The 21,022-nt window shown below is 40.5% G+C and overlaps 1 protein-coding gene across 1 annotated transcript in view; it reads right to left on the bottom strand.

Annotated features, from left to right (window-relative positions):
- Nucleotides 1-21,022, bottom strand: part of SORCS3 (sortilin related VPS10 domain containing receptor 3) — a 617,030-nt gene that overhangs the window by 503,418 nt on the left and 92,590 nt on the right. The window lies entirely within an intron of this gene.

Below are 21,022 nucleotides of genomic sequence, written 5' to 3'. Positions count from 1 at the left end.
GTTTGTCTCTTATGATATTTCCTGTTCAATTCTTATGTCCTTATTCAACTCTCATGCAATCTTATTACTGATCTAAATTTTAAATTCCTTAATGTTAAGTCCCAAGTTCTCTTCTCAAGAAAATTCACATATGGATAAGTCTCAGGTACATAGTGAGTGCTCAGTTATATCTCCCTGCAAAATGAATGTATGAATGAGTGACTGAATAGGTTTTTGTGGAATGAATGTATGAATGATTGAATGAATGAATATCTCCTTGCAGAACAGCTGTATGAATCATTGAATAAAGGAATGAATGAATGTACCAAATCATTGGTCAGGTTTCAACTGTTAGTCAATAATTCCAAACAAAATCTATCCTCTGCCTGCCTCCTCTCCTCCCTATTACAAACTAACACACATATATTTATACACTATTAATACTATTTTCAGTCGACCAGAAGGAATTCACCGGTAATGCATTAGCCACAGAGCTCTGCTAAGATTAGCTGGGTTATTTCAATTGCACCTTTTCTAATTTAATTTCTTCTTTGGCATCCCCCTCCAACCCACCCTGACTCCATCTGGATTATTTTTGTGCTTGGTGAAAAGGAGAAAACACATAAATCAGCTGGCAGGAATAGTGTGTAATTCTAGAGTTCAAATTGCCATCCCCTAATGACTGGAATAAATCTTTATCGATGCAAGTAAACAAGATGTCAATATATGGACACAGAGGTCAGGGCGTAGCCTAGCAGGGCCCCAGCAGGGACTGATTTCTATAATCAGCTTTCATTTATTGATGAATATCCCAAGTTACAAACAAGCTTGATGAGAATCATTTCCTAAATGAATTTCCATGTCCTAGAACAGGAAGCAAGGCCCCAAGCCCAAACACTGCTCTCAACTCCAAGTCTCAGGGTAGCTTATCTATCTTTCAATCTATGTCTCTCTCGACTTCTCCCTTAATAGCACCTAAAACCAAAAACGCCAGGGGGGTAAAGTTTTTCCCCCACTATTCTGGACTTTGTGTCTAACATCTGCCATACCTATGGGTATGCAGCAAAAGTGTTGCCCTCTAAAGGTTACAGTATAAGGGCAAGCAATGATACTCAAAGGTGCCCATGATTCCCAAACCTGGCCCTACAATCCAATCACCTGGAGAGCTGGCTAGCTACAGCTGGAGAGATTCTGGAGGCCCTGCGTGGGGTCTGACAATGTGATGTTTAACAGGGGCCCCGGATGATTTTGATGTAGCAGACCCATATGACAAACTGGTAGAGAGCAGAGAAACTCAGTGTGATGGAAACAGCATGTGATTTTGACACAGGCAGGCCTGGGATGAAATCCCAGCCCTGTCACTTACGACAAATGGGTAAGCTGCTTAACCTCGATCTAAGCACCAAACATTCACAAAATTAGTAGCGCAGTGCCTAGCACATAGCAGAATTTTAGTAAGTAGAACCAGCCCAAATAGGGCCCCTGAACTCTACCTCTCAGACTGCCTGGCCCAGTGCAAATTTCACTAAATTATATTAGGTCTACCAAATTAAGACTCTTTACAGGATGTAACTATGATTTAAACCTTCCAGATAAATACATTCTCAACTAGGAAAATAAATAGTACATTTGAGGCTTCTGAAAATATGGTCAGCATAATGATAGCCCAAAATTCTGTAGCTATAGGTCAGCCTTGGACTTTTTGGTCATTGATCTCTGAAGAATGTCACAATAATGCTGCCTCATTCATAACATGGTGCCATAACATAAACCCCAAGGACAATGTCACACTAGTAAATAAGATTGAGGATAAGGAAGTCCTTTGAAAAAGCCTACTATAAGGTAATGAAAGTTAGTGTATTTTAAAACTACATTTAGAAACGAGGGAAAAACCATCAACAAAGTCACAAATTAGGATCCTTACACTTCTATTATCAAAGTTAATCATTCGTATAGTATTAGGAAAAGAGCTCTTGATTAAAAGCTAAGTGTTGCTAGCAGTAAATACTTAACACTCTTCCTGTTCTTCCTTTATTCAAACATTTTATATTCAGTGCATCTTTCAGAATCCAGCCTTAAGGGAAACTTTCATTCGGGTCTTTAGTGCATTCATTCTCCTCTTGACATAACCTGGCCCAATCACTCTACATGAATGTAGATCACTTTTCCTTTTATATTTCTTGACACGAACATTCAAGAAAATGTGCTGGTAAATATCACTTAACCTTTCTCAAACAGTGAAGGTGGCCCTGGTTCCACCCATCAAATGGATTCCTTACTCATAATTTAACAAATTAGAAGGTGCCCTAAACCTTCTTCTGTGGGGAAGACCCAAGTAAATCTCATTTGGATAGATTGCGCATGGTTGTCCAAAGTCAATGCCAAATTCTTAAAATATAGCTAGCCAGGTACAACATTTAATTAAAAGGTCAGTCAATAGAGTGAACATACTCCTACTTCAGTGATAAATTACTAGAAGAGTTGAGTTCAAAATTACTTTTGAAGCCAAAGTCCCAGTTTCCATGAAAGTTTGTTTGTTCATTTGTTCATTTGTTTGTTTGGTTGGTTGGTTGGTTGGTTGGTTGGCTTGGTTTGGTTTTTCTTCAAAAGCCCCATGAATTCCAACAAACCCTTTCCAAGGTTGTTGAATAACCAACGATAAAAATCTGTCTACAGGCATTTAGGATATATAGAAAATACTTAAACTCTCTATTTTAAGTTGATAGTAACTATCAGAACCTCAACAGTAACTTCATTATTATATACCTCCTCAGACTGCTCTATGATCTTTTGTTTTTAACATAAAATGTTCAGATGAGAGTAATGAATTCCATTTAAAGGAATCAAGTGCTGATGAAAGGAAGTTATATTTTAATCACTGCACAGATATAACAACAATCACAATGGGACAAGCCTAACATCCCTAAGATCATCTTCTCAAATAAATGGAAGAGGGAGGCTAAATATATCTGTGGTCCAGCCTCTGAGCTGGCCCAGCCCACAGTAAAACTGTGAAGTGACTTAAATTTGCCTTGAAGTCTCTCCACTCTTTTACAAGCAAGGCTTACCCTCAGTGGTGATTCCCCTCCCTTGCCAAGTTTGCCAACTGTAGCACCTTACTTGGCTTTGCAATCCAAGCAGTGTCCCATGCTCCAAAATGATCTCTCTCTTTTCCTTATCACAAAAAAATAATGTTTTAGCCAGGTGCGGTGGCTCATGCCTGTAATCCTAGCACTTTGGGAGGCTGAGGCAGGCGAATCACTTGAGGCCAGGAGTTCAAGACCAGCCTGGCCAACGTGGTGAAACCCCCATCTCTACTAAAAATACAAAAAAAATAGCCAAGCATGGTGGCAGGCACCTGTAATCCCAGCTACTGGGGAGGCTGAGGCAGGAGAATCACTTAAACCTGGGAAGCGGAGGTTACAGTGAGCTGAGATCACACCACTGCACCCCAGCCTGGATGACAAAGCAAGACTCTGCCTCAAAAAAAAAATGTTTTAAGACTGTGCTTAACTAGAGCTTTTAAAGGAAACTAATCAGAAAATCTCATTCCTGCTGCTAAACTATTTTTTTTATATATATATATATATATATATATCCTTCCCATTAGCATTTACATTTTTTAAGTGAGCATATAAGAACTTAATTGAATAAAAACCCCAGTGACAAAATCCCAGCCACAGTACAAGGTCATTGTGGGAGAGTATCTCTGGGTAGGAACCACCTCCATTTCCCTCCTCATATCAGACTACTTAAGTGAGCAGACACAGAGCTATAAATGCACCTTCCCGGCGATGGGATTATTATAGCTTGTTTTCATCACAGAATGTCATGAATGAAAGGGATCCTGATTTTAGCCTCTCATTTCACAGCTGAGTGAATACAGACCCCAGACATTAAATGATTGCCCCAGATGCACAGCAAGCTTTAGCTATCTCTCATTCACTCACCGTGCCTTGCAAGGGCTTTGGAGCAATGGAACTATCCTAAACTCTCCAGTGTCTACTTAACCCTTACCTCCAATCAAGTTTTGTTTCATCTGGATGAGAGCAATTGCCTCCTAACTAGTCTCCCTGACTTCAGGCTGGCCCATCTCTTGCAGGATGGTCAGAATCCTGTCACTCATCTGCTCAAAATGTTTAGAGTATCCCCATTTCAGGACACACCTATAATCTGTAGTAATGCCATTTGAGACCAATCCTACATTACATTCCAACCTAGGATTTTTAATCTCCCATAAGAGAGAGTCCAGTACCTCCCAGGAAAACTTATAACCAGGCATTCCTATTAGAAATGTATTCCTTATTTCGACCCCAAATCTATCTCTCTGTGGCTGCTACAGATTAGCACCAATTCCACAATCTCATACTGCATTAAACAATACTAATATCTCCTGTACTTGACACCCCTTCCTGCATCTAAAGGCTGCTATAATGTCTCTTTTTTGCCCTCTCTTTCTTGCTGTGTGCTTCTCCCTCTCTTGTATGTCTTCCAATTTGTCCATATCTCATTATGTACCCACCAAGGCAGAAAAATTATTCTAAATTAAAATATTACAGACATGATATTCCAAACTAAGAAATGCATAGTTCCAAGAAATTATCCCCATTCTCATTCTAGAATATAGGTCTATTAAAATAGATTAAGGCTTTGTGAGTTTTTTTGCTTATTGTATCACAGAATTGACTCATAGTGAACCTTGAGCTTACTGGTTCCCAAGCTATTTAATATTTTACTCATGCTACTAATTCTCTGAAACATCTACCTCATCCTATTTTGTGCAGTTTAATTTTGGGATTTGTAGAACTTTACACTTATCCCTGCTACATTTTGTTCTGTTAGACTTGGCCCAGATCTCTAGTCTATAAATATCATTTTATATCCTGTTTCTGTCTTAGTATTCACTGTCCCATCCTGTCTTCGTATTATTTGCACACTGGGTACAATTTGCCATCAGTATCTTCACCAACCTGAGAAAAGTGAAGCCTGCATCTCTTAGGTAGACTGGAGGGCAGGACCAAGGACAGGGCCCTAAAGTTGGCTACTTGGAACACTATCTTCAGGTTAACTTTCAACCACTGGTCAGTATACTTTGAGTATAATCATTTGGCCAATTATTAATCCATCAGTTTTCCTTACATACAAATACATTCCATATTGGCCACAAAGATACCACAAGGAAGTTGTTCAGATATGTTGCCGAGGTCCATTCTGCTTATTTTTTTTTCTACCTAATAAGTCTGTGACCCTTACGAAAGCAGTAAGATTTATGCTAGCATGAATTGCTTGCATCAAGCCCTCATTGCAATGCCAGTGATCATCACCTCCTCTTCATTATCTTAGTAGCCCCTTCTATAATCTTTCCCTGGGTCATTTTCAAGCCCACCATTCCAGGATCATGGCAAACATCATAGTATGTAATATAAGTTAGTACTACCCACTAACTGATACTGCACACACCTTGTCTTTGCACATGTTTTCAAACAAATTGCTTTTAAAATGTGTCTGATGCTGATCAAAAAATTAGTTATATAGCCATTTAATAATTTAATTTTTATCATTTGTTGGTTTTCAAAGAATAATGCTCATTTTCATTGTTTTTGCAAGGAATCTATTATATAATTAAATAGTACAGACTCAGGAAATATCAGGGAGATCGCGGCTTTAAAAAATAAAAATCTTTCCATAAGGAAATCAAAGAAATAAAATGAAAAATATTAAATGTATGCAAAATATGAAAAATAATTTACTAAACAAAATGAAAAGTGACATGACGCCCTGTCCATTGCACTGGCTTTGGAGTCAGCAAAGTTGAATTCAGAAGCTTTTGTTCAGTTCATACTAGTTGTGTAACCTTGAGGAAGTTACCTCCTCTTTTCAAGGCCCATCTCCCTCATTTGTGAGATATGGATTATCCTAGTGCCTCTGCTGAGGGGGCTGGGAATATTCAAAGAGAAAATAATGAATTTGTACAGTTATTGACATACAATAAGAACACACTAAACTTGATAGTATTTTACATGCTTCCCTTTAAAATCCACCCTTTATATTGAACACTTGAGCCAAAGATGCCCCAATTTTTAAGAAGCATGAAATATGAAGAAGACATAAAGATTTAAAGAGAAAAGGAACTAGGAAAACAGCTGATGCAGAAGTCACAATCATGTTCAAAGTGATAAAGCATTCCTTGGTCTGGTTCTGGGCTTGCACTTCTAAGGACAAGATCCTTCAAATTGTTTCATTGTAACCATTTACACACACACACACACACACACACCCTATACTTTGCACAGAACAAGGTACATGGTCACTGCTCAATAACCACACTTGATTAATCCTCAGAGTTGGAAAACAAGAAGTAAAATCACAACTCTCCACGCTACACAAAAATTAACTGCAGTAGACATGAAGCAGGTTACCCAAAAGCCCCTTCCCTTGGAATTGCCTGCCCCCCATGGAGTGGTGACCTTCTCATAGCCATGCTCCTGCTTCAGGACTCTGCCCATTGGTCTCAGCAGATTGGCTTAATGGTGGACACCTGACCACAGCTGGGAAAACTGGATTCCCTCTTCTGGGAATCTGCTGGAAACCTAGTTACACTATTGGTAGAGACCCGGAAGGAGAGTCTAAAGAATTCTTTTTATTTTTTCACAGATGGAGTCTTGCTCCCTTGCCCAGGCTGGAGTGCAATGGCACGATCTCAGCTCACTGCAACCTCTGCCTCATGGGTTCAAGCAATTCTCCTGCCTAAGCCTCCCAAGTAGCTGGGATTACAGGCACCCGCCACCACACCCAGCAAATTTTTGTATTTTTAGTAGAGACGGGGTTTCACCAAGTTGGCCAGGCTGGCTTCAAACTCCTGACCTCAGATGATCCACCTTCCCTGGCCTCCCAAAGTGCTGGGATTACAGGTGTGAGCCACTGCACCCAGCAGGAGTCTAGAGAATCCTATCCCTGAGGCCTGGATTTTTCCTGATCCCTACCATTTTGAGGCTCAGTTTTTTCCTGAAATACCTACAGTATCTTTCCATTAAATTTTCTTTTCTTCCTTAAGTGGATTCCAGACGGTTCCCATTGCTTTTAATTTTAAAAGAAAGGAAAATAAACTGAACTGATATACTGATAATAATGGAAAACAATAATACTGATTTTATCGGGCTGGTTCTGTCCATTGCTACAACTGCTGTGGCTGATATAAATAACCAAAATAAGATCTAATAGTTTATTATTTGCTAGAACAAACTGAACGGGACTCAGTAAAGTTCTCTAAGAAAGAGATTATAGAATCATGCCATCAAAATATACCATCCAGATCTATAAAAAGAGAATGGATTTTAGATTCAGACCACATGACATCATAGGAAAGCCAGAATTTGCCAAAACAGAGACTTTTCTGAGAAGATTCATTGAGACCTCATGACAAACTTAGCCAATATTGGTTATTGTGCTTACTACATGCTAGCTACTGCTCTAAGGGCATTTACACGCATTAACTCATTTAATCCTCACAACAACCATGTCATGTTGGGCTACTATTATTCCCACTTAAAGATGAAGAAACTCAGGGAATAAAGGAAGAACTTTCCCAAGGTTTCATGGCTAGCAAGGGGTTAGATCCAGGCTTTAAACCCAGTGCTGTTCAGTGCACAGCTGGTCTCCTGTTCCAGCTGACATGCTCAGTGTGGAAGTGCTAAGGCAGAGGCAGGAGACTGCCTTCCAGGAGTTGTTACATATTTTATACTGATGCCTCCTACATGCCAGGAACTGTGCTAGGTGCTGAGAATGGTCCGAGCAGTGTCTCTTTTAAAGAACATGACTCCCCAGAGTTACAGGATAATGCACAGAGCATAGCACAGTATCAAGCAGGCATTCGATAATCAAAATTCAACCTATACACCACATATGGGAAGCATTTCTTGCCTCCTTGCAATCTACAGGTTAGGTTAGCCTCTCATTAACTCTCCAGGAACTCCATGCATCTGTCATAGATTTCTCAGCGTATTGGAAGTATCGGTATGTCTATCCACTCCCCTTTAATTATAAGAATTCATGTGGGTGACTGTACTGTTCATCTACCTCACTAGAGCTGAGAAGCATTCTCAACATGGGTAGACCTTCATTCTACCCATGTTGTTCAGCATTCCCAATATGCTCAACAAATGTTTGTTGAATGGACTCCTTAATGTGACTGATTACTTCCCTAGAGGCCCATCCTCAAAAAACAGAAATCATGGTAGGACAAACACTTTGAGCAGCTGGTTCATCAGCAGAGTTGGGTTTGTGCTAAACCATGTTATTTTCCATCCATCCTAGAGGTGACCAGCCAGATGGGGGAGGTTCAGACTGACCACAGAACAATGGATCAACGTTCCCTGGAATTGGCATCATTAGTCTAGGCATTCAGCCACTTGAAGGAAGTGAGCCACCCTTAGTAGAGCAAGCGTGAACTTGGATTCACACAGACTTGGAGTTGAATCCCTGCCCTCAACCCAGTAGTTGTGTAACTGAGCAAATAAACCTCTCTGAGCCTCAGTCTTCTCATTTTAATACTTGTTTCTCATAGTCATTCTGAAGATTAAATGAAGATCACATAAATTAGATGCCAGGACATAGTCAATATCAATACATATGAATATCCTACCCCTGGCTAATGCAGCATATGTCCTTTAAAAGTATATACTGATCCTTGAGCCTGAAGGACATTATGCTAAGTGAAATAAGCCAGGCACAGAAAGACAAATATCACATTATCTCACTTTTACGTGGAATCTAAAAAAGTTGAGCTCATAGAAACAGAGAGTAGAATGAGGGTTACAGAACCTGGGGGAGCGGGTGGATGAGGAAAAGAGAGATGGTGATCAAAGGGTACAAAGTTTCAGCTAGACTGGAGGAATAAGCCTTAGTGATTTTTATACAGAATGGTGACTATAATAAATAATAATGCACTGTATATTTCAAAATTGATAAAATAGATTTCAAATGCTTTTACCACAAAAAATGGTAAGTATGTGAGATGATGGATTTGTTCATTAGCCTTATTTAATCACTTCACATTGAAAACATTTATTGCTGGTGCGGTGGCTCACGCCTGTAATCCCAGCACTTTGGGAGGCCAAGGCGGGTGGATCACGAGGTCAGGAGATCGAGACCATCCTGGCTAACATGGTGAAACCCCGTCTCTACTAAAATTACAAAAAATTAGCCGGGCGTAGTGGTGGGCACCTGTAGTCCCAGCTACTCGGGAGGCTGAGGCAGGAGAATGGCGTGAACCCGGGAGGCGGAGCTTGCAGTGAGCCGAGATCACGCCACTGCACTCCAACCTGGGTGACAGAGTGAGACTCCATCTTAAAAAAAAAAAAAAAAAATTTATCAAAACAACACATCGTACCCATAAATATATACAATTATTATTTGTCAAAACACCACCTTCAAAATAAATTGGGTCATAATTTCTTACCCCAAATAAGTATGTACTTATCCTTTTGATATGGATGCAACCTAAGTGTCCATCCATGGCTGAATGGATAAAGAAAATGTGGTATATGCATCCAATGGAGTATTATTCACCCCTAAAAAAGAGGAAACCCTGCCATTTGTGACAACATACAAGAACCTGGAGGACATTATGCTGAGTGAAATAAGCCAGACACAGAAGGACAAATACTACATGATCTCATTTATATAATGAACCTAAAATAGTCAAACTTATAAAAGCAGAGAGTGAAATGCTGGTTTCTGGGGGCTGGGATGAGGGGGCAAGTGGGAGGTATCAGTCAAATGATACAACGTTTCAGTGATACAAGATGAATAAATCCTAGAGATGGACAGCGCAGCATAGTGCCTGTGGTCAACAATTCTCTATTATATACTTAAACATCTGCTAAAAAGGCAGATCTTGTGTTAAGAGTTCTCATTACAAAATAATAATAACTAATAAAAAGGGTAGGAGGAAACTTTTGGAGGTGCTGGATAGGTTTATAGCATAGATTATGGTGATGGTTTCAAGGGTGTACACTATTTCCTAACTTGTCATTAAATATTTCACATACTTAAAATATGTACAGCTTTTTGTATGTCAGCCATAACTTGTTAGTTTCTTCAAAAGTATACTTCTATATAAGTATATACTAATAGATCCTTTTAGATGTTTTGGTCTACTTTTCTATCCCCTCTGTTCATCTTTCTCAATTGATAGGCTTTTTGATGTAGATGTGACAGTAGAGAACAGCTGTAAGATACAAATGATTAAGAAAGGAAAACCACAGCATTAATTGAGGATGATAGCCTCATTAACTCAGTTTTTTTGGTAAAATCTTGAGTGGGAAACCCCCTTCAAACCTTCAAACTCGCAAAGACCCAAGGCTTGTAGCCACGTTCACCATGCAAATGGAACATCGCTCCTCAAACCTCAACTAATTGTATGTTTAACTTTTTTAAACAAACCATAACAAATACTAAGTGTAGCTAATCATTCCCTGATTCCTTTGGTATTCTTTGTAACAGCACTAATTACGATAAACACATTTGGAATTAGTGTGCATGTCTTATGCATATATCAATTGCATTCTAATTTGCCATTGATTAACGCCTGTGAAGCAAACAACGTGTCTTCACTTTTAATACACCACTCATATCTTAGACAGCACAGACTTAAAATGGGTCCCAGGTATACAACACCCAACCAGCAACCTGCAGAGAAGCAAAGGCAAGAGGGAAACTGAAGGGAGAAGATTCAGCATGTCCTTTACTTCTTAGTGTTCGTGACACATTCTGGGTGTGGAGGCGGAGTCCAGATTCTGCAAACCTAGCAACAGTGTGGGAGGAAATTAGGTTTTGGGGTTAAAAGCATGTGCTTTAGAAACAGACAGACCTAATTTCAAACTCTAGTTCTGCCCCTTATTAACTATTTTGTTTTAAGCAAGTTTCAAATGCCTATAACCTTTAGATACTTCATTGTAACAGTGGAGATAATAACAGGTTCTCCATAGGATTGTTGTGAGGATTATACAAGAAAAATCAAATGCTTTTCTATTGCTGACATATGGCCTGTGCTTTAATAAAAATAGCATTACAATTAATAATAATCACCATTATTATAATAGAAAAATTACTATTACAACTGGAAATCTCATTCAACAGATTCACTGGTATAAATCAAGGAGGCCCAGCATGTCAAAAGTTCCCAGAGCACCATAGGGGAGGGAAGGCAGAACAAAGGTGTCTTCTGACAGTCTATTCATTGTCAGTTCTTTGTTCTTCATTATTGTTTTTTAAGCAGCTGTTTTAGAGGACGGGGTTCAAAGGGAAGATGATGACAGAGGCAAAGGAGAAGAGCTCTAGAATGAGAAGTCTGCTCCATCATTCTCCTGCCAGCCACCATGGGCAAGCCCACCAAGTTTTTAAGGGTTGATTTCTTCATCTGCAATATGGAGATGATAACGTCCATCTCACAGTGTTGTGAAGATCAAATGAGGTGATGAACTGGGTAAATGCAAAAAGATCATTATCAGAGTTTAGTATTATTATTGTTGTTAGAATAATGATCATAATCGTTATTAATGAATGAAGATTTAGGGAGGCCCATTCTGAAGCCTTTTTATTGTAGCTTTAGCCTTTAAGCGGATGCCTGAATAAAAGGATGCTTTTAATTTCCTGTTCCTAACCTCGCTTCCAAGTCCTCATATCCACATCGGTACAGACAAGGCGGATTCCTGTGTTTCCAGCTCCAGCCTAGTATCTCACAGCAGCACGTACAGGTTCACAGGGGGCTTAGGGGAGAATATGGAGACAAGAACTCAGTCCACAGGCTGTCCTGAGAGTGGGTCAGTAACACCCACTAATAGAAGGGAACTTCTTAGGCGTGGTTAAAAGGGACCCAGAAGTTCACCTCCTTTACCCCCAAGACTATCCATCTGGTCCAGGAACCCTAGCAGAAGGTGAATGCCTCCCAAGGCACATCTCCCCCACTGCCTTCTACTACATTAGGAACGCATTAAACTTGGCCTCCCTGCACTGGACCATGAGACCATTGAGCCGAGAAACCATGTGGACAAAGAAGACTTTTGCATTCCCAACATCAGTTATTAGCGTACAGTGAATGCTTAATAAATGTTTCCTGAATGATTGTTAGCAGCTTGTAGGAGCATCAGTGAGTTTTCTGAGACATGTAAAACTAGGTGCAACTTCACCCCGCTATGGCAGAGATAGTCCTCTAGGTCATGGTTGCTCTAGTCTACAGATGCAAAGACTGAGTTATGCAAACACCTGGCACTTACTGGAAGCTGCAGAGACTGACACTCAGCATATCCCTCTACAGCCCTAGACTTTAGAGTCTGAAGAGCCAAGTTCCCTAACTCAATTGTATAGTGCATTTTCATCTCTTTGAGCTCCAGATTTTTCCTCAGGAAATGGAATAACAATACATGTTCTATCCACCCCACAGGATTATTATGAAATTTTTTAAAAGGTAATGCATATAAAATGCTTTCCATTCTGATTTCAAGAATTATTAATGCTTATTTATATCCAAGCTTCTTACACACAGGGCATTCCTAGAATGTGAACTAAGTAATAAACAATAATAATAATAAGTGCTCCTGGTCTCTTTGTGGCCAGTCTTACGGAGTCTCAGCCCTAAGTCAATCATGGCAGTGCAGTTCCAACCAATGGAACATGGAGCCCTGTTCCATCCAATAGATTTAGGACCACTGACTGCCCTGAGTCTCCCTGCGCTTACTGTGCTACACTTACTCTTTGACTGGTTCAGTTGTCAAGATGTTTGCCCTTATTTTTAGTGTCCAGAGGTCTGCTGGATGGGGCCCAGACCTGGCTCTGATGTTAATACCTCTTGAGGCCCCAGGCCCAGCTGTCCAAGGTCTGCAGCCCAATGTTGTTGACTGAGGCCCAAATTTGGGCCTGCATCAAACTGAGTCAAATTTCTGGAGTCATGTTACCACTACCCACTGGACAATGAGTGTGGCCACTACCTACTGGTATCCTCCTCTACCCAAGCTCCTTAGAGGTCACTGTCAGGACAAACAGGACCTTACTTTTCCATAGATCCTTAAACACTGTGATTCAGGAGGCTGGTCACACTTCTCAGAGACCCCCTTCTATGCTGCCCCTCTGGCTTCCACACAGCACACTACTAAGGTTATGACTTGTCACCCAGCACCAAATGGATTACAAATGCAAAACTTTGCACATCTTTTCTGCTAAGGAGATGAACAAAAACAATTTTCTGGGAAACTTCAAGAGATGATGGTTTCAGCCTTTCTGCATGTGCCACTGTCCAGCAGTAACAAGGTACCTCTTAGGGTGTCAATCTAAACTAACTTCCACCCTCACCTGGCAGTAACAAGGTAGCACCTCCCCTCCCCTGTCCCCCACCACTATCATGATATAAGAGAAAGCCTGCTAAAACAGAAGGTCAAAATAAGATCCAGAGTCATATAGTACCCAAATGTCCAGGATACAATTTTTTAAAAAAACACTGATACCAAGAACAAGGAAAATCCCAACTTGAATGAGAAAAGACAATACGTGCCAACACTGAGAGGACACAGATGTTGGAATTTTCTGATAAGGAGTTTAAAGTAGCCGTCATAAAAATGTCTCAATGAGCAATTATGCATACGCTTGAAACACATGAAAAAATAGAAAGTCTCAGCAAAGAAATGGGAGATATAAAAAAAGAACCATCTGGCAATTTTAGAACTGAAAAATAAAATAACCAAAATTAAAAACTCAAAGGCTAGGCAAAAAAAAAAAAAAAAAAAAACCAGAATGGAAAGGAAAGAGGAAAGAAACAATAAACTTGAAGACAGAAAAATAGAAATTATTTTTCTGAGCAACAGAGAGAAAATGGACTGAAAAAAAAAGAGCATCAGGGAACTACACAAAGCTTTAACATTTATGTCCTAGGATTTCCGGAAGGAGAGAAAAAGAAAGTAGAGTGAAGAAACAATAACTAATATTTCCCCAAATTTGACAAAAGACACAACCCTAAAGATTCAAGCAGCTTGACAAACTCCATACAGGATAAACCCAAGAAATGCACATCAGTTCTTGGAGGCCTCTGCTCCGAGTAACTGTGAATATCTAATGAGACAGATAGGCCTGCCAGGACCACAATGGCCAAGTGTGCTGTTATGATGGTTGGGCAACGAATGTCAGCATTGCCTTCTGGTGATTAAAAAGAAAAGGTCTGATTGTCCCTGGTGGCTTGTGCCTATAATCCCAGTACTCTGGGAGGCTGAGGCAGGAGGATTGATTAAGGCCAAGAGTTTGAGAACAACCTGGGCAACATAGCAAGACCCTAGCAAAAAAAAAAAAAATTTAAATTATCCAGGTGTAGTGGAATGCACCTGTAGTACCAGCTACTTGGGAGGCTGATGTGGGAGAATCCCTTGAGCCCAAGAGTTCAAGGTTACAATGAGCTATGATAGGACCATTGCATTCTAGCCTGGGTGACAGAGGGAGACCCTGTCTCCAAAAAAATAATAATAATAATAAAAGGGAGAGGAAAGGCCTTAATTTACTCTTTAAAACTGAGATTTCCAAGATGAGAAGCTACAATGATTGCTAATGGAAAGATTAACTTTATGTTAACCTAATAAGGCCAACTAATAGACAAGATCCTAGAAGAAAATTAAGCCCTCAAATCCCCAGAATCTCACCCCTTCTACATTATTATTTCTCCATACATACATACAAACCACTTTCCTTGCCTTGACACACAGAAGCAAGGAAACAAACAAACAAAAAAATAAGCGTCTTTTATAAAACCTCTGTGCAATGAATGTTAATCCATTAACCTTTCATTGAGCAATGCATTAGGTGCCACCCTGAAGCTGGAATCCCTTCCTGAGAAGCAAACAAGGAGTTCATGCCATTATGGAGGTTATCTGGAAGATAGACACTAAGAAAGCAACAATTTAATATGTGCTGTGAAGGACAAAGCCAGACTATGAGAACATAAACAAGGGGATCCTTAACCTGGAAGATCAGATAAGACTTCCCAGAGGAGGTGCATCGAAACAGTACACAGAAGGAGGAGTAAGTGAGACGACAGCAGAGACTCACATGTATTCTACATATTTTGATCACAATCTGATCCAGATAATTTCCTACTTTTGAGAAGCCTTCATTTTATCAAGGGATACAAAACTGCAAATTAATTATTTAACTCGGTAGTACATGAGTGAGGAGAAAGGGAGCCACAAATTTCTAGGACTACACAGTACAGGCAGATTTTTTGAAGGAATTTGTCATAAATAATTAATTTTGACTGTTTCAGTTTTATGTAATAAAAATATCACTGAGTTTGCCTTTGTTAGTACGCACTGCAAAATTGTAAATGCATACCTTTTTGCATGTTTTAATCATGCCAAGAAATACGTTCTATGAACAAAATAAAGAAAATTCTTCCCATTTGTAAAAGGAAAGACCAGCTAATATTTTGTGGTCCAGGTCTTTCCTGTTCACCATTAAACGTACCATATCTCCTTGCATACTTACTACACAAAAGAGGTACCAAGTACAATTCTGTTTGGTGGTTGAATACACACAGAACCTGAAAATTAGCACCCAGAAATCCTCCCATCCTACAAAGGCGGGTGAATTCCTTGTCTTATTTTGCTTGGCTTTCTAATGGAAATCCAATCAAATGACTGAGTAGGTGAAATGGGTATAGAAGGATGTGGGGACATGTGTGATTTCACTTGCCCCACTAAAAGCACAGCAGTGACTCCAGATCCTTCAGACATGCTGGGGATCTTCAGAGCCAGAAGCCTGAGGAGAGGATCTCAATTTAAGAGCATCTGAGACTGAACTCCAGAAAGCCCTGTTGACCTCCCCCTGTTGCAGGGACTACTGTGAAGAACCCTACTCTATGAGATGTAGACATGGCCTCTGTCTAAAGTGTCTTGACTCGTTGGTGATGAAGACAGATAACAGGGTTATCACCTCTCCCGAGTGCTTTCAGTACTCCTGGGAGAAACAGATTCAGGAAAACCTGGCACTGGGCAACATGGTCAGACTTATCAGAGAGCTGGAGCAGTCATGAACACAGGCCTGAATTTGTCCTGAGGTGGTGAACTTCTATGTGACAATAGCAGAAAAAAACTCAGAAAGAAATTGACCCATTTGCCTGACCTATTTTGAAGATCCCTATTTACTATTCTGCAAATACAACTTCTGTTTCTCTTGTCTCCGGCATTTGGAGAGAGTGAACCAAGATGGTCTTTTCATTTGTCTCCAGTGTCTTGACATCGCTCAGACACAGACAGTCCAGATCAGCATGGCCCTGAGGCAGCTGGCAGCAGAGATGAAAGTGATGATACCTGTGCTGGGCAGGCGCTGCTGGAGGCTGAGGTTTGTGTATGTTTGAGTCTGGATCCAGCCATAGCCAATGGCTTCCTTGCGTTTTCTAATGACTTGCAGAGCATCAGATGCACAAATGCCTCAAAGAGACCACCAGAGAAAACCTTGAAACATTCATCTCTGCAGCTCATGTCCTGGGTTCCTCTGGCTTTCCTTCCAGCTGCCACAGTTGGGAGGAGGTAGGATTAAGAGAGTTAGCTGACTCACCTGTGGGTATTGGCAGGGAATCTGTATATTGTCAAGGAATGTCTCCTATATCTTCAGACCTTGAGTACTGGGAAGCCCTTGCGTCTCAAGGGAAAATATTAAGTTGCTATCAGTTCTCAACAATGAATTGTTCTCCATATGAACCCAACTTTGTCTGTGACCTGAAAGCCATTTCATTTCCCAAGGTCTGTTGGTTTCCTTCTATATACAGTCACACGTGTCTGCCTCAAAGCCCGTGCGTCCATTCTTCTGCCTTGAGATGCCAGGAGGGAACACAGAACCCATAAAGATCTGTCCCAAAGCAGCTACAGATACTGCAATTCTGCCACAGTCCCCTAAAGACGATATGCCAACTATAAAGAAAGAAACGGCAAATGGGAGAAGACCACTGGTTCATTTACTTCCAGGATCTTCTGATATTACCAGGTATTTCTAAGAGGCTACATCCATAAACTGCTCCTTCAAGATGAATCAAGAACCTGTTTCTGGAAAGTGCCTCGGCTGGATCGATATAAAATGTCATGGATATGTGGGTGAGTTGTGAACAAAGAAAAAATGATCACATTTAAAATCTGAACTATCAAGTAAGAAAGGGAAAAAAACTACTTTAAAGTTTATATGGAACCAAAAAAGAGCCCGCATCACCAAGTCAATCCTAAGCCAAAAGAACAAAGCTGGAGGCATTACACTACCTGACTTCAAACTATACTACAAGGCTACAGTAACCAAAACAACATGGTACTGGTACCAAAACAGAGATATAGATCAATGGAACAGAACAGAGCACTCAGAAATAACGCCGCATATCTACAACTATCTGATCTTTGACAAACCTGAGAAAAACAAGCAATGGGGAAAGGATTCCCTATTTAATAAATGGTGCTGGGAAAATTGGCTAGCCATATGTAGAAAGCTGAAACTGGATCCCTTCCTTACACCTTATACAAAAATCAATTCAAGATGGATTAAAGACTTAAACGTTAGACCTAAAACCATAAAAACCCTAGAAGAAAACCTAGGCTAATATTACCATTCAGGACATAGGCATGGACAAGGACTTCATGTCTAAAACACCAAAAGTAATGGCAACAAAAGCCAAAATTGACAAATCGGATCTAATTAAACTCAAGAGCTTCTGCACAGCAAAAGAAACTACCATCAGAGTGAACAGGCAACCTACAAAATGGGAGAAAATTTTCGCAACCTACTCATCTGACAAAGGACTAATATCCAGAATCTACAATGAACTCAAATTTACAAGAAAAAAACAAACAACCCCATCAAAAAGTGGGCAAAGGATATGAACAGACACTTCTCAAAAGAAGACATTTATGCAGCCAAAAGACACATGAAAAAATGCTCACCATCACTGGCCATCAGAGAAATGCAAATCAAAACTACAATGAGATAACATCTCACACCAGTTAGAATGGCCATCAGTAAAAAGTCAGGAAACAACAGGTGCTGGAGAGGATGTGGAGAAATAGGAACACTTTTACACTGTTGGTGGGACTGTAAACTAGTTCAACCATTGTGGAAGTCAGTGCGGCGATTCCTCAGGGATCTAGAACTAGAAATACCATTTGACCCAGCCATCCCATTACTGGGTATATACCCAAAGGACTATAAATCATGCTACTATAAAGACACATGCACACGTATGTTTATTGCAGCACTATTCACAATAGCAAAGACTTGGAACCAACCCAAATGTCCAACAGGGATAGACTGGATTAAGAAAATGTGGCACATATACACCATGGAATACTATGCAGCCATAAAAAATGATGAGTTCATGTCCTTTGTAGGGACATGGATGAAATTGGAAATCATCATTCTCAGTAAACTATCGCAAGGACAAAAAACCAAACACTGCATGTTCTCAGTCATAGATGGGAATGAACAATGAGAACACATGGACACAGGAAGGGGAACATCACACTCTGGGGACTGTTGTGGGGTGGGGGAAGGGGGAGGGATAGCATTAGGAGATAAACCTAATGCTAAATGACGAGTTAATGGGTGCAGCACACCAGCATGGCACATGTATACATATGTAACTAACCTGCACATTGTGCACATGTACCCGAAAACTTTAAGTATAATAATGATAAAAAAAAAAAGAAAACATGCCTTTGAAAGAAAAGAAAAAGTCAAAGAAAGACTCTGAGATTGAAGTATTTTGAAAAGAAAAGAAAAAGTTCACCTGCTGAGAATATAAAGGAAACAGATTTCAGAAGGACTCACTTCCCAAAAAGACAACAGAAAAACCATTTAGTACAATATACTGCAAAAAATTACTATAATGCCATAGATGTTGGGGGATGCTGACAATAATATCCAAAACCATGACTGTTAAATTCATTGATGTCAATTTAAAATATACTTCTAAATCTTGACAGAATGAAGTGTCACTTACAGTCAAAAACCCAGCCCTCATGTGCAACAAAACACATGTGTCCGTGTACCATGTGGAATGTGTTCTTTCCACTTGAGTGTTAATTTCTCTCAGGAAGACAGTGGAACACTAAGGAGAAAACTTTGCCTTCCACCTAAATAAGAAATCTCTGTTTATAACAAGCTCAGTCCTGCCCCCCTCACCCCGCCCCACCGTGGCCTCCTGAGTGCCATCTAATCAGTTTACAAGAGGGTCTCACGGAGGGCAAACAACTGGCCAAGTTCAGGAATGACACTCAAGCCTGCAGCCCAGGAACTCAAGTGCTCAAGAATTAGGATGACAAATTTAGTCCAGTTGCAGGAGGACAATTAAGAACGCTGGCTGGTTTGTTTCATAACTGGATTCCTGGGCAGCCCTTGTATGACAGCTGTTTAACACCAGCCCAAGGGGGATGAGCCGAGATGAAAGAGAAAATGAGTTCAACTGAGCCTCATTCTGCTACTAAAAAGAAGAAGAAAAAGAAAAGAGGGAGAGATTCAGACTTTTGGCGTCACCTTGGGCTACTACTGTATTGTGTTTGGAGGGCTGCATTTCTTTTCTTGGGGGATGAGGTGGTCAGATTAGAGGGAAAGAGGTTATATTTTGAAAGAAAAGCAGACTGTTGTTAGTGAGCAAATCAGAACCGGTTCCAAGAAACCTAAGTCCTGGCTGGAGCCCATGCTACAGGTAATAACCGTATCCCAAACAAAAATCCTTATCGGAATGCTCATCCCCAAAGCCGACTTCGATTGCTGCCTTTTCATCTCAGCAGCCACCAACAGGCCAGGGGCTCAGCAGCCGCTTTCATTAATTTCCGCTATCACTGCTGATCTTGAAGCTTTCACCAGGAAGGGAGCCAAGGGCTCTGTCTTTTTCATAGGTAATTTACAATTACGAGGGCCAGTTTCCTTGAACCCTATGGTGGGGCAGAGGGGATTGGGGAGCGAGCTTCTTTCTCTCCTAAAGAAACAAAGGGATTGATAAAAAAAATAAAAAACCGGACGGTGAGAGCTCATGAATACCGCAGCTCTGGCTCCAGCCCGAAATAAACATGAAAAGTAATGAAAGTCCTGAAAGTGAACAGCTGAGGACGCATCTCCGGCTGCATTTGGGGGCAGCTCTCAAAAGCCACCTGGAGTTTCCTGAATCCCAAGTAATAACTTTCCAACTATTTTCTAAGCCAATTTTTTGACAGCCCTGAATGGCTGGCATAAGTGCCAAGAACAATGCAGCAGCACAGCTTCCCTGGGAGCAGCCCGGCCCCCTGCCCAGCCGACAGTCACCAGGCAGGAGAGCCACGTGAAAGGCAAGCGGCAGGGAACAGCCCCCTCTGGGAGCCCTTCTCTTTCTTGATGTGCTTTACTGACTCTTGAATTTACACTCTACCCATTCTGGGGAAATAATTTCTAAACCAAATACATTAAAGGGTAGATTTTTTTTAATTAACTGCAATAAAAAATGGTTTTTTAAAAAAAGAGATACCTAACTTGTTAGATGTATTAGTAATAAGTTAATAACAGGCCCTGCACATACTTCATCTCATTTAATACTCCCATCACATGTAGGAGGTCAGTGTTAATTTTATCTCTGGTGATCAGAGAGATTAAATCTTTCAGTCAAGATCACAAAGCTATAAAGTTCCTTAGCTAGGATCAAACCCAGGTCTGACTAGCTCCACCCAAAGCCTGCAGATGTATTTTCATTGCAAAACATGGTCTCTCCCATTAAAAGAGAACACTATCAGTGCAAGCTATGGAGAGGGCTAAACCCTTCGGTCCAAGTGTGGATCCCTCATGACTCACTCTCACTATGATGATTGATAAAGCCATCATGCCTGCACAAGGCTAGGACCCACAGCCTGAGTAACAATAGCATGCAAAGTCCTGTGCACCAGCACAGTGTCGTCTGTGCTCTTGGTACTTGGTAATTAGTTCTCAGGGAGAAACACATACTTGGTCTCTGAAGCTCTTTCAATCTTCTTAAGACAGGACTAAGGTCCTCTCTCAGCCAAATTAC

This window comes from Pan troglodytes, chromosome 8, assembly GCF_028858775.2.
Source record: "Pan troglodytes isolate AG18354 chromosome 8, NHGRI_mPanTro3-v2.0_pri, whole genome shotgun sequence".
Taxonomy (NCBI): domain Eukaryota; kingdom Metazoa; phylum Chordata; class Mammalia; order Primates; family Hominidae; genus Pan; species Pan troglodytes.
This window is presented reverse-complemented; position numbering and strand designations above follow the sequence as displayed.